Consider the following 12,818-nt stretch of genomic DNA (forward strand, 5'->3'; position numbering starts at 1 on the left):
GTGTGTTTTGAAGTCATCGGTGTAGTAGGTTTCATATTATGAAATGTGGAAAAACTGACATGCATCACAAATTAACTACTAGTTAATCATTTATTTATCAAGACTATTTAGAGCTGGTTCTGCTAATGCAAACTCTTGCTCGTAAATGTGTGTGCCTGACAATCTTCATGGATCATAACACATTCATTCTAATTTCAACTATAAAACTGTTTATCTCATATAAATTTAAACCCTGTATTATAAATCAAGATTATGTTCCCTTGCTGTCATAAACTGACACATGTAGCTCTAGTTCAGCCTTCCTGCCTGCCGTTGTTCTCACATAAGGTTTTTTCAATTATAAAATGTTCCTAATTAGAAATAGAACATAAAAGAGAGGAAACACAGCAGCTGAGTGCACCTTTTAGTGTGTTATTCCTGTGAAGAAGTTTTTCACATGTATTTTCACTCTAGAAAAACCTGAGACATTTCCATTGATTTTTAACATCAGACTTTTGCAAAATAACTGGTTGAATCAATTTATTTTCCCCATAACTTGGTTTGGTAGTCTTTCTAATTTGGATATATGTTGACCTGAGGGTTCTTTTACCAATTTCAGCGATCAGTAGCTGTGGCTGAGCTTTCTCACTTTTCAAATAAAATATTGGATTCAGACCTCATTTGCTTTTTTGCTTTATTTTTTTTGGTTTGACAATGAAGGCCGATCAGTTTCTGTGCTTTTAATTTAAATGTATAAAAGTTAAGCATTGTTACTTTAACTTGCACAAATCCTGCAGCCAATTAGGAAGCACAGAAGCTCGAGGTGATGGGCCAAGGATCAACTTAGCACTTCCTCAATCAAAAAAAAAAAAAAAAGTGAGAGCTCCCTTAGAAATTATGAGGAAAAATTTGAGCTCTTTTGTATTGCTATGAAATGGTCTTCTGTAGACTGTGTGGAAAGCAGAAATGGTAGGCAAGAGAGGAGAGAAAAGTGCAGGGGTGGGATGGGTCAGGTGAAGTGCCAGTCAGGGCTCACCTGAATGAGAGAACCTCTATGGGTAGGTGCTATATAAAAAAATTGATTTTTCATTAATAAATGTGTGCTTATTCAGAGTGACATGCAACGCTCATAATTCGACTCTTACCAATTCTTACAGTCAGATATTAACTGAGGCGATCTGGCACTTTGATCCTCCTGGGGAAAAATAAAAGCCTGTCATCTCTGTAACACATGTGCTGCACTTTATGCACGTTGTTATATTCTTTTATTCCTACTTGCCACTTTCCTAATTTGTTCCTTCTGTCACTGGTGTTGTGACTTCCAGTGACACAATGACAGTCAAAAAAAAATGTGTGCACTTAGGCCTGTGACTAATGGCAATGAAAAGCCATCATTTCACACCTCAGCTTCCTGAAACCTGTCTAAACATTATGCCAGGTCATCATTCCACATGTACTTATCTCAGAAGAAGAAATTATGTGTGTGAATGGATTAGACAGCCAGATGTATAAACTTTTAAACTGTATCATTAGTGACTGTTCCAAGAAAACAATAGCAAATATTTGCATCAACATGAGTCATCTATCATCGTCATAGTGAATGATAATTAGTGTGTTTTACTCCGTTATGTTTTAACTGAATTAGAGGCTATACTTAATATAAATTGAAAGGTTTCTGGGTGTGTTTCACAAAACCTGAACACCTGGAAAATATAACTTGATCAGTTTGAACTCTGCCGGTGACATTAGTGTGCGGGGCTCGTCTCTTGCGCTTCAAAGAGCCACTTGTTCTCCCAAATCCATTTTGGCGACGTCTAACGGCGATAGGTGCGGTTACATTTAAAAGGAGTCGCGCTGTCAAATTTCGAAAGATCAAAAACAGAAAAAAAAAGGCACAAACGCAGCATCCAGATTCGGCCCAAAGAAAAGAAACGAGGGAGTGTTTATTTGAGGAAAGTAAAAAACTTAAATTGTGGAACATAGGAGTAGCCAAGCAGGATTTTAGAGAGGAATAAATAGACCCTGAGTGCTCGTAAACTCGGGGAAACACACACACACACACACACACACACACACACACACACACACACACACAGCCGGGGACAGCTCTGTTTATGAACAGGACACACGATCGTAAATGAATGTAGTGAAACAGAAAAGCCTTGAAAGATGCTCCTCACACCGGTTTCAGCAGAACTGACAGAATTAATTATGTGGCGAGGAGAAGGGCAGCAGCAGCAGTAAGTTTGGCGCGGCGGTACCCAGCCCTGTACCGGGGGGACGGTGCCGGTGACACGCCGTGTCACACGGTGTCCGTCCCTCCATGGAGGAAAAGGAAGGTGGACAAAGGACAGTCGAAGCGGGACCGAACGCGCTCCTGCTGCTCAGTGCGTTTCAGCGCAGAGTAACAGCAACACACCCCCGCTGCTTTCGCGTCCTACTGCTCCGTGCACTCCACCACCACGAAACTGTACGGCACACACGCCTTGCTTTGTGTGTGTGTCTGTGCTGGTGGTGTGCGCGCGCGGAGTGCAGTGAATTATTTCATTATTAAATTCGTATTAGACGCACACGCGGATTTATGAAGTCGTCCAAACGACCACGCGATCCACTGCAACTTGCAAAGTAAAAAGCCTTTCCCGTGGTTCTTTTTATTCGTACGGCAGAGGAGCGGGGTGGAAAACGTGAGCGCTGCCCACACGCACTCGTAGCCCCCCACTACCAGCTCGCGGAAACAAAAGATCCGATCCAGCGCGCGGCGCTCCAGTCTCGGTCTTCGCTCCTCCCCTCCGGGCGGCGGGTGACAGCTGGGCTCGCGCTCCCGCTCGCGCCCGCGCTCCGGTAAGAAGGTTCACCTCCAAAGAGGATGACGAGCAGCTTCGGTGGACCGACAGGGGTTCGGGACGCTGCGCTCTCGGTGCGTTCGGAACCCGTCGGTTCAGCTCGGGCTGTTTGTTCGCTCTCTCTCTGCTTTTGCCGCTCGTTTGTCCGCCTTAGAGGATTTTAAAAAGAGCAGCGCGGCGGGCTGGATCATATTTCCAAGTGGATCATCATCATCATCATTCTCGCGTTCGGAGAACAAAAAGTGTGCGCAAGGCACGGCACGCGGCTGCTGCCTGGTGCGCGTGAGAAAAAAAAAAAAATTCCAGAAGCGAGAGAAAGAACTCCGCATGTTTTTGTTTTCCGAGCTTTTTAGAAGTAGATCAGTAGCCGGTGTTGAGAGTGAAACACTGACTGAGACGAGCGCAGATCTCACATGGATTACTGACAGGACAATGGACACTTAGTCCGCCGCTCCTCCGGCCATTGAGGAGCGCAAGGTACAGTATGGATCTCTCTTCTTCCGAACTCACTCTGCTGCATGCGCTCCGAAGACTCTTTGTTTCGTGGCGATACATGATGCTGTGATTAAGTCAACAGTGAGTAGTAACACGTGCGGTATCAATAACCAACTCCTGTGTAGCAGCGACGGACAGTTTTCTTTGAAAGTTACAAATAAATTCTCGGTGGAAACAAACTCTCCTTGTGAACAGGTACACTATGCATATATATATATATATATATACATACATACGATTTACATACATACGCATACACTTCAGGACTTGTGCAACTTCGGGAGTAAAATTCGAATGACATTTTTGGCAACGACAAAATGTGATATATATTATATGTAATCATTATACGTTGCTTTGTCTTTCCTTGTCACTTACCTGTGTGTCTATGTGCGGTATTAGGCTACTGTATTATAGTTGGTCCCATCATGTGGTTGATTTCGACCGTGCGTTTCGATGCTTTTATGGTGTTCAATCACATTTACGTGCAGCTCTCAACGTGCATTAAATCGCAAGTTGAGGGCACTTAAAACGTGTCCGATCGTTTCATTCTGTAAATCCAAAAAAAAAAAAAAAAAAAAGTGCAGACTCGGACTGTAGAATAGACCCCAGAGGAGAGGAATTAATAAATCTTTCTTGTGTCTTCGTGAGAATGAAAAAGTAGTAGCGGGTGAGACATGAATGGGAGGGAGCATAACTGGTGGCTGATGCTTTTCTTACTGGTGCCTTAATGGTGCCTTACTGGAGATGCTCTGACTATAACAGTATTGACATAATTCTGAAACATTTTTATAACTGCATGTGTGACATAGACATCAGACCCTCCTTGTGAGCTCTCTTGTGTGTGCATATACCTATGTACATATTAAATTCTCAGTTTTATTCATGGCGCTGCTATTAAAATATAACTGGAACCTTGATGATTTATGATGCCTAATTTTTAAAGGAGTTCTGTACACTTGCTGTGCGAAATGAGACATGCGCTTGGGCAGTGTAATAAGCTGTCTTTCAGAGCATGCGGAACAGCAGTGCAGTTTTAAGTCGTTTGCAGACCCATTTAATTTTTAAACGCTGTAAATTCTCCCAGACATGTAGACTATTAGATAACCTATCAGTCCTAAAGCCATTCTCATGCCTTTTTTCCCAAAGATATGTTGCCTATTCCAAGACTGAGAGGTTTTAATTATATGATTTGGCTGCTTTGCTACTGGACTCGGTAACTGTACACCAAGAAATAAACAAGATGCCCAAGATAATTCACCCTGAAACACACACCCACCCATCCACACACATACACACGCACACATGCTGAAGTCTTTGGCCAGAGTGATTTAAGTGGAAAGCACATCCCGCTGGCTTTTTCACGATGAATGGTGCAAGTTGGATCATAAAAGCAAAAAAATCCCAGATTCTTGGAAACAAACAAGTTTATATAATAATAATGATGATGATTATTATTTCTTTATAAAGGATCTGAATCCTGTACATCGTAATCATAGCCCTACCTTTTTTAGAACTACCCACGCCCTCACACATGGAGGGATGGACGGACAGGATGTTTGAACGTGATGTCTACTTACCCAGACACCAGTTATTAAAAATAACACATTGATTAAGAAATCCTGGGGGGCATCAGCCTTCTAGCACATCAAACCCACACAGCGACGGCTGTCACTCACGGAAGTGGGGGTTGGGAACCAATGAGCGGCATTCATGTATGTGGTCTCCCTAAGCATCTTCACAGAGGCCCCGAGGGCAGGCCCTTCTAGTGGGAGGTGTCATGGGAAGGGGACCAAACTCAACAATACAGCCTCTTGCACCAAGTGTGTTTACCCTGTGCTTCTGTTTCGCTGCACTGGTAGCTTAAATGCTGGAGCTGTGTCCAGTGCTGTATGGTGGAGACATTTCCACTGTTGACACCGCATCTGAACAAGCTTCCGTGGCAACGGCTAGCGGCCTCCGCCTAGGGCCACACCAGCCCTCAGTTCCAACACAGTTGGCTCACTTGCACATTGTCTGTGGATGTGGTCTGAAAGGATATAATTTAGAGGATTTCTTTTGTTAATCTACAGACTCCGTTAATAAGGGTATTTTCCCTGTGTGAGCTGGTTATCTTCGGCAGTTTTTCCAGTGGAAATGTGACAGCCTTGTATGAAATATTTTTGTTGTGGTTTTACACCATGCAAAATGTATTTACAGTAGCAGTTCTATTAATCTCATTTTTATTGAAATGAATGGTTCTTTCCCTTGTTCTGAAAACATGTTGCTTATTCTAACACTATCTTTGTAAAAATGAATTACTATGCAAATAATATATTTAAAAGTCCTTGTATTTTTTCGTTATAAAGGCTACATCTATATTGAATGCGATCACTCAGTTAAAGGTTACACAGAAACTGCTGAACAAATCATTAATAACACAAAAATAATCCAACCACCCTTATATTTTAGAAAAAATAACAACAGGTTGTGTATTAGGTGTGTATTACTATTGTGTAGCCTGGGTATTAGGTACAACTGGAACACTAGATAATAAACGATGAGATAGTGTAGGTTATGGAGAGAAGCAAATAAACCTTTGAGAAAAAAGTAATAAAAAGGAAGGAATAAAGACACACACGTTGTATTTAATTAAAGTGTGCGAACATCTAAAGTGAGCATGATTACAAGTACGTTATTATATGTATTAAAGAATTATTACAACTCAGAGGCGTGGCGGGTAGTGTGGTGCATAAGGCTTCCTTCTTGGGGTACAGAAATCACAGGTTCGAATCCCACCTTTGAGATACTAGGTATTGCTCTGAGTTTGCTCCAGTAAAAATTACTCAATAAGTTAATAATTACCGGTATCTTTAAAAAAAACTGTCACTAAGAAGGGCTAAATGTCAGGAAGTGTTTCAACCAAAAAAGCTTTCAAAAGCAAACACTTAGCGCTGGGAAAGTCAACATCTAAAGAGTTCTTCAAAATAGAGCACAGGACATTATCAGCGCGCGAAAGAAATCGATCAGGGCGCGCGCAAACCCACTCGGAGCGTCGCGGGTCGCCGTGCCCGTGCGCGCGCTACGTCCCCCCCCCCGTTCTTGGTCACAAGACGGCGAGGAGCTAAAGCGCAACATAGTGAGCGAGCGAGTGGCGCGCGGGACCGCACCGTGTCGGTCTCGAGCGCGTGCGGCGCGAAACGGAGGGCCACCGGCGTTCCGCTGAGCGGCGCGCGCCTCAATGGAGCCGCCACGGATTTCTAAATGAGTTTACACACGTCTGAAATGGATTAATCCGATAACAAGTTCATTGCGATGTTTGAAATATCCGCAGCGCTGCTGTTATCATTAGAACGGAAATCACTGCTGCGCCATTCAGTTAGTCACACGACACAACTTTTATTTGCGTTGTCTAACTTTTTCATTTGTAAACACGGGGTAAGAGACATCGCGTAGCGGAGCTTTGCTTCGTTTGTCTTGAGCCCGATAAACAAACTTCCTGCGAATGAAGAACCGAGGTGAAAGGGTACCCATGGCAGATATTTCTTGTAGTCGTTAGTATTTCACTCGCATTTCCCTGACAGTGTATTTCTCAAAGTGCCTTGTTGTATACAAAAGGAACTTTCCTTTACAAAACAATCAAGTGGCTACAGTTTTACACCTGTGGGTCCTTCTGTTGGACCATGGAAGAGAGTGGTGTACTGAATGAGAAAATGCAGCGCAGCTTTACAGTAATACACTGGAGTGTGACCCTGACCCTACTCTCAAGTCCAGTGTCTTAACCACTGAATAACCAGCCGTCCAGATCTGGCTGATGTCTAAAATACAATATGGCACATTTGCTCTTAATCTCCCAAGGGGGACAGAGGAGGGTCTGCGCTCTCATTTCAGTGGCCACATGGATGACTGAACAGTCATTACCGGCTCCATCCTTCTGCTGTTGGCAATCATTTCTCCGTGCCTCATCTCATGACTGATGTGCAAGATGACAGAGGTTGGTCAAACTGAGGTTTTGGAAGTGCATTGGGTTAAAATCCATAATGTATGAAGGCATAGTTCATCCATATTTCACAAATGGTGTCAAATTTCACGGCACAACGTACAGTGCTAATTTAAATGTGCCGTACGATGCAACCATGATAATGAATATCTTCTGAGTGTACAGGCACACAGTCATAGATTACAGCACTAAATTTCCTCTTAATGGCCTTAGTAAATTCACCATTTTTTTTTGCCAGATCAATGTGGAAAGCTGACTTTATGCGCTGCCCTCGTACACCGCCCTTCAAAAATTTGTAGCATTGCATTCTGGGTAACAGGTAAATCTATGTATCGTCTGTGAGAGCCAAGGCTAGCAGAAAATCAGTGAACAGCCATGAATGTCTACTAATGTAAAAATGTAATCCGCTGTGTACGTATGAAACAAAAAACATGAAAATAGGCAAAAATTATATTTGCTATAAACACAAGTTCTGCTACGATGCAAATCACAAACTGTCTACCAAAGCACATAGTAATTCATGTTCTCCACATGGGAGAGGAAAAACGGTACTTTAAACACATACCCTTAATTGGCGGACATGTGGCAGGGTGTCGTTGACATATGTTTAAATATTAACCCACTAAATCAGTGCCTTAATCATCATGCAACCAAATTGCGTGCAAAGACTTGAAAAATACTGAAGTTGAAAGAGCAGGAGTCATCTGTGTAAAATATGTTTTTCAAATTAAATTTTCTCTAAAATTGCTCTTACATTGAGCTTCTTATTTTTGGAAATATGAATCGGATTTTATAGAAGTCACTGTTTTCTCTATTATTTTTGTTGTAATCTATTAACTGGAAGAGGATTACATAAATCCCTACATACGTTTTTTTTTTTTTTTTTTTAAATGATTTGGTTCTTAGTCATCAAGATGTTGCCTTTTTTTATATATATATAAATTGGTGAGCATATATTTATTGGCATGTTTGTGGTTACGAAATTCCATGCGGTTACTGGAAATACATTTATTATACACATTAATGTGTTATCCTTCCTATTAGCAACTGTTTTAATCATCTTAGTGTGGCTGACAGGCATGTAATATACAGCAACAAAATTGCCGTGGCTTCCTGAAGGCTTTTGCCCTTCTGTCTTGCTGTCAAGATCTTACTCAACTCTTCGAAGTTTCAGAAATGCCCTGAATGTCTGTTTCACTGGCTTTGTTTAGCAACATCGCACAAACCAAACTAATTATCTTTCACATGACAAAATAGTGCCATTGAGTTGTCAGTGACAAGTGAAACAGATAATTCACAGTGGTTTCACTTTTTTTTTTTGCCAGTTTTTAACAAACGCAGACAGATGCTGAGTATTTCTGCACTGAATTTTCCCCTTCTGAATTAATAACTGCAGAATTCAAACTGATACATCTATATCTGAATTAATAGAGCAAAAATGAGATTTTTCCTTCTCTCCATGTGGAAATGTTTGTTAATCACTGCTAACTCCTGCCAATGATTAACAAGAGATGAATGACACATTTAGGCAATAAGACAGTGGAGCATGGAAGTGGGGTTGGTTCCCCTGTGTGTCTCAGCAGCGATGTTTCCCACGTGTTCCATTTGGCCTCTTCCTGAGTCAGGTGTAGAACAACGAAGCATCTCTGCTTCCCTCAGCACTGGCGTATTACATGGCTTCCCTGTGCTCTTCCTTTATGACACCCCGTGCTTGTTTTGTCTCTCTATACATGCTACCGGTTGTTAACTAACTGTCACGAGCATCCATTGACATGGCCCTGCTTTTTATTTATTGATTGCTGCACTGTGGCTATCAGCTGGTAGGCCCATTTAATTAAATATTTTACTCTAAATAATTCAACAGCCCCAGGGAATCAATGGAAGGAGAGCCTTGAGGTAGACTGCTGAACCAAGTTTGGGAACAAGGGAGTCCTTTAATAACCCCATCTTGCAGAGAGCTGTATTGGCATAGCCTGTCTATGCTTTATGAGTACTCTGTTCCCCGACATGCATCTGAAAGTGTTCGGTGTTTTATGCAAAACCTCCTTACTTCCAGTTAGTTATTGCACGCTCAGGCCGGCGAGCAGGAATGGGAGCCATCAGGCTCCGTGCCGAAGATGCCACGTGCACACATCTTACAGAGACGGCTTGCCTCAGAGTAAGCTGCACGCGTGGCTGGGGCTGCTGAGTTTACCCTGCTGTTGAGCTGTCTGATAAATTCGCTCCACCGGAGGCACGCTTCAAGTCACACAATTTAACAACCTGTAAAGGATGGAGAGCATCGATCGGCGGGTGCAACCGAGCGGGCCTACTTCACAGCGAGGGAGGAGCGGCGCGGATGAGAAGCGTATGTTCCAGGGTAGCCGTGCGTTAGCGGATCCGGTCTCCCTCGCCCCCGAATGCCACAAGGAAAACGAGTGCTGCACCTCAGTGAACCGACACCTTTTGTGTTTCTCAAGGCACGGTGACTTCGCCCCGCGTTCTGTGTCCTGGTGCGAACATCTTCCCTGTATGCCCCATGCAGGACGCACGTCTTAAAGAGGTTGCTGGTAATATCCCTCGGGTCTGGAGGACTTTCCCGCCGGCACTGGGAAGGAAAGGCGTGTGTGCGTGTAACGGGGTTAATTCGAAACGCAGACGGCAGAGACAAAACAAGGGGGAGAGAAGCAGGATGGGCGTAATGACGGGGGACTTGAGCATTTCATCATTGCGCTGCCCCTGTTTTTCTGTTCAAAGCTCACGTCTGGTCGTTCTTGTTAATCGTGCGCGGAATAGCAGTCGCAAGCTCTTCCTTTTCATATTCTGAGACAATTGCAGTTATTTTTGTCACCGTCTAGCAGATATTTAACTGTGGCAAACATTAAAGTAGGATGAGTTTGACTCATCTAGTCTTTTTTTTCCTTGTTCAGAGCCAACTTTGTGCTCCAGAAAACTTGAATGATATCCCTTCAGATGAAAATCTTGTGCTTTAAAGTAGATGGTATATCCGTACATTCCTGCATTTCAGTGGTTCGGTAGCATCAATATAAATTGTGCTGCATAAACAGGTTGTCCACGGCAGAAACAGATGGAAGCAATGCAACATAAATATAAAAAAGTATAGGGGAGCAAATATACTGTGCACAGAGAGTGGGTGTCCATCGGAACCCTTTACGAAGTCCACACGCACGCGGATCCAAAGTCTCCTTTTTCCGTAAGCGCCGCCTCCGGTCGTACAATTCTAAAAACAGAAGGTCTGCAAGTGGAGCTCTTAATATTTTATTAGAGGAGCGATCGCAGTGTGCTGAGCAGACACCTGAGCAAAGCCTTCTTCATCAGCAAGAAGCAGCGTGCTACAGGAGCCAGAGCGTAGTGGGCTCTGATCCCAAGGGGGGAAAACCACAGCTCTCCACTGACAAAGGCACTTAAACTATGCATTACTTTAAGTATCCACCTGCATAGATGGGAACTTTGTTAATCTGTGAGCTGTGTGAAGCCCATACAAAAGAGTGCCCGTTCCAAGCAAATTTAGAAGACTTCCTTGAAGAAGGTGGAGAAAAATGGCACAAAATAAACAGAACAGCATCCCTGCAACATGTTTCCTCTTATGATGGTGTAATGCACTCTTTGTATTTTTCTCCCTTTCTATGTCGCTTTGGAGAAAAGCATCTGGTAAATGTAAAGGTAAATGATTATGTGGCACAAGAAACTGTCATTTGTGTAGGTGAGGGGTATGGTGTCTCTGCTAATCCTCCATGCAGTGCACAAAACTTCAAGTTCATTTGCAAGAAGGCTACTGGTTCAACTTCCAAAATGATCAAACTCGTGTCTTTAAAATCTACCAGTTATCCCTTTTGGTGGTGTTACTGGAAGATAATATACTACAAGACAGCTGTAAAATAAGCCCTAGTTTTATTAGAGTCTTTCCATGATATCCCATTTTTGGGGAAAAAACAAGAATGTGAAGCATCAACAGCTAATGGGTTTTACTGGGGGTCTAAATGAAGTTTTGATTAATATGTCCAACTAGACTCTTAATTTGAGTCATCCACCCATTTTTACAAACTGAATGTCCAAGCGGGGTTGCAGTGATCTGGATCTGCAGTGTATAAGTCATGGATAGAGCTCTCGCGCACACTCCAAGGGCACTTCCACGTGGCCGTTTTGCCCGAACCACTGGAGAACCTGGAGGAAACCCACAAAAACGAGAGAAAAACATGCAAACTACACACAGATCTGGGCTCTTGTTCAACCCCACAGGCCAGAAGCTGCGAGGCACCGTGCCTGCCTTCTAAACCACCATCCCAACCTAATTCGAATCATTAATCTATTTCTCGTTATTTATTTTCCTTTTTATGGGTTAAAGGTAACACTTAATAGAATGCTGGCAAAGTGAGAAGGAAACAGTGATTAATACTTTATTAGCAGTGATATACTTCAATCAATAATTGGCTTGGTGCACAGCTATAGACGGACTTGCTAATGTTGAATGTTTAAATGTTACCTAAAGCTTTAATTAGCGCTGTATTGATTTTAAGGAAAATGAAGTCACTAAGCAACTCTCGAGCTCCTGTGTACATTACTGAGAGAGTTTGAAATCAGATGACTTTTTGCACCCATTTGTTCCTTTGGTCCTCTGCTTGCAATCACTGTACGGTCTGGCAGAGCGCACAAGCGCATCTGAACCGAAAAGGCACTAATACAGTGAGGAATGAGGTAACCAATTCTGAGCACATGGGCTTGGGCAAGGAAATGAAACACCAGCTCTGGGAAACCTGTGCATGTGTCCCTGGGGGTGGGAAGGGATGTAAAAAATGTGTCCATGTGGCAGACTGTCACCTGCACCTGAGATCATGTGATTTTTGTGATGTTCAGCACACTTGAGCACTTCTGCATGGCTTCACCTTCCAAGTGTCTCCGCTCAGTTTCAGCATTTAAATTCTGGACCTGAACTAGGAACTTGAGGGATCTCAGAACATGGCATGCAAGGAATTCAAGAATGAAATAAAATTCTGATTCAGCAATAAAATGGCAAAAAACGTCCCGGTGTGTGTGCGTACGCGAACATACGTATGTATTATACATACAAAGAATAAAAGACTGCTTGGAGGTATGCATGAAGGATGGTTTAGTGACAGTGGCAGTGGGCTGTTTTTTATGCATCCTGTGGGCATTACGTGATGCAGTGTTGTGGGGGTGCGTGTTGCGTGTTGGGTACAATGTGTTGCGTGCCGCGTTGGAGGCACCCCTTACTTCCCGGTTTCTGTGCTGCGCTGCATCACTCTGTCCCCTTCCTGGGCCCACAGAGACTGCCGCCGTGTTTCTCATCTATTAATCATGGAGGCTACTTTCTTATGCGGTTACCATAGTTTCAAGAGCTGGGGTATTTTCGGGGTGCCTGGAGAGAGGCCCAGTTGTGGGCCTGCACGCCTAGTGGCCAGGCAAGTAAAAGTCTGCTCAGGGGGGACACTATCACCCCCCCATTTGGATTTTATAGCATCCAGCACAAAAATTGGAAGAAAAAACTGCAGAGAAAATGGAAAAAG

The 12,818-nt window shown here is 43.2% G+C and overlaps 1 protein-coding gene across 3 annotated transcripts in view; it reads left to right on the top strand.

Annotated features, from left to right (window-relative positions):
• The first annotated feature begins 2,761 nt into the window (after positions 1 to 2,761).
• Positions 2,762 to 12,818, top strand: part of sema6a (sema domain, transmembrane domain (TM), and cytoplasmic domain, (semaphorin) 6A) — an 81,780-nt gene continuing 71,723 nt past the window's right edge. For all 3 annotated transcript variants that reach the window (XM_018758391.2, XM_018758394.2, XM_018758392.2), the window contains exon 1: positions 2,762 to 3,299. The gene's annotated coding sequence lies outside the window, so the exon portion shown is untranslated. The remainder of the gene's footprint in view (positions 3,300 to 12,818) is intronic.

Source organism: Scleropages formosus, chromosome 17, assembly GCF_900964775.1.
Source record: "Scleropages formosus chromosome 17, fSclFor1.1, whole genome shotgun sequence".
NCBI classification, from domain to species: Eukaryota; Metazoa; Chordata; class Actinopteri; order Osteoglossiformes; family Osteoglossidae; genus Scleropages; species Scleropages formosus.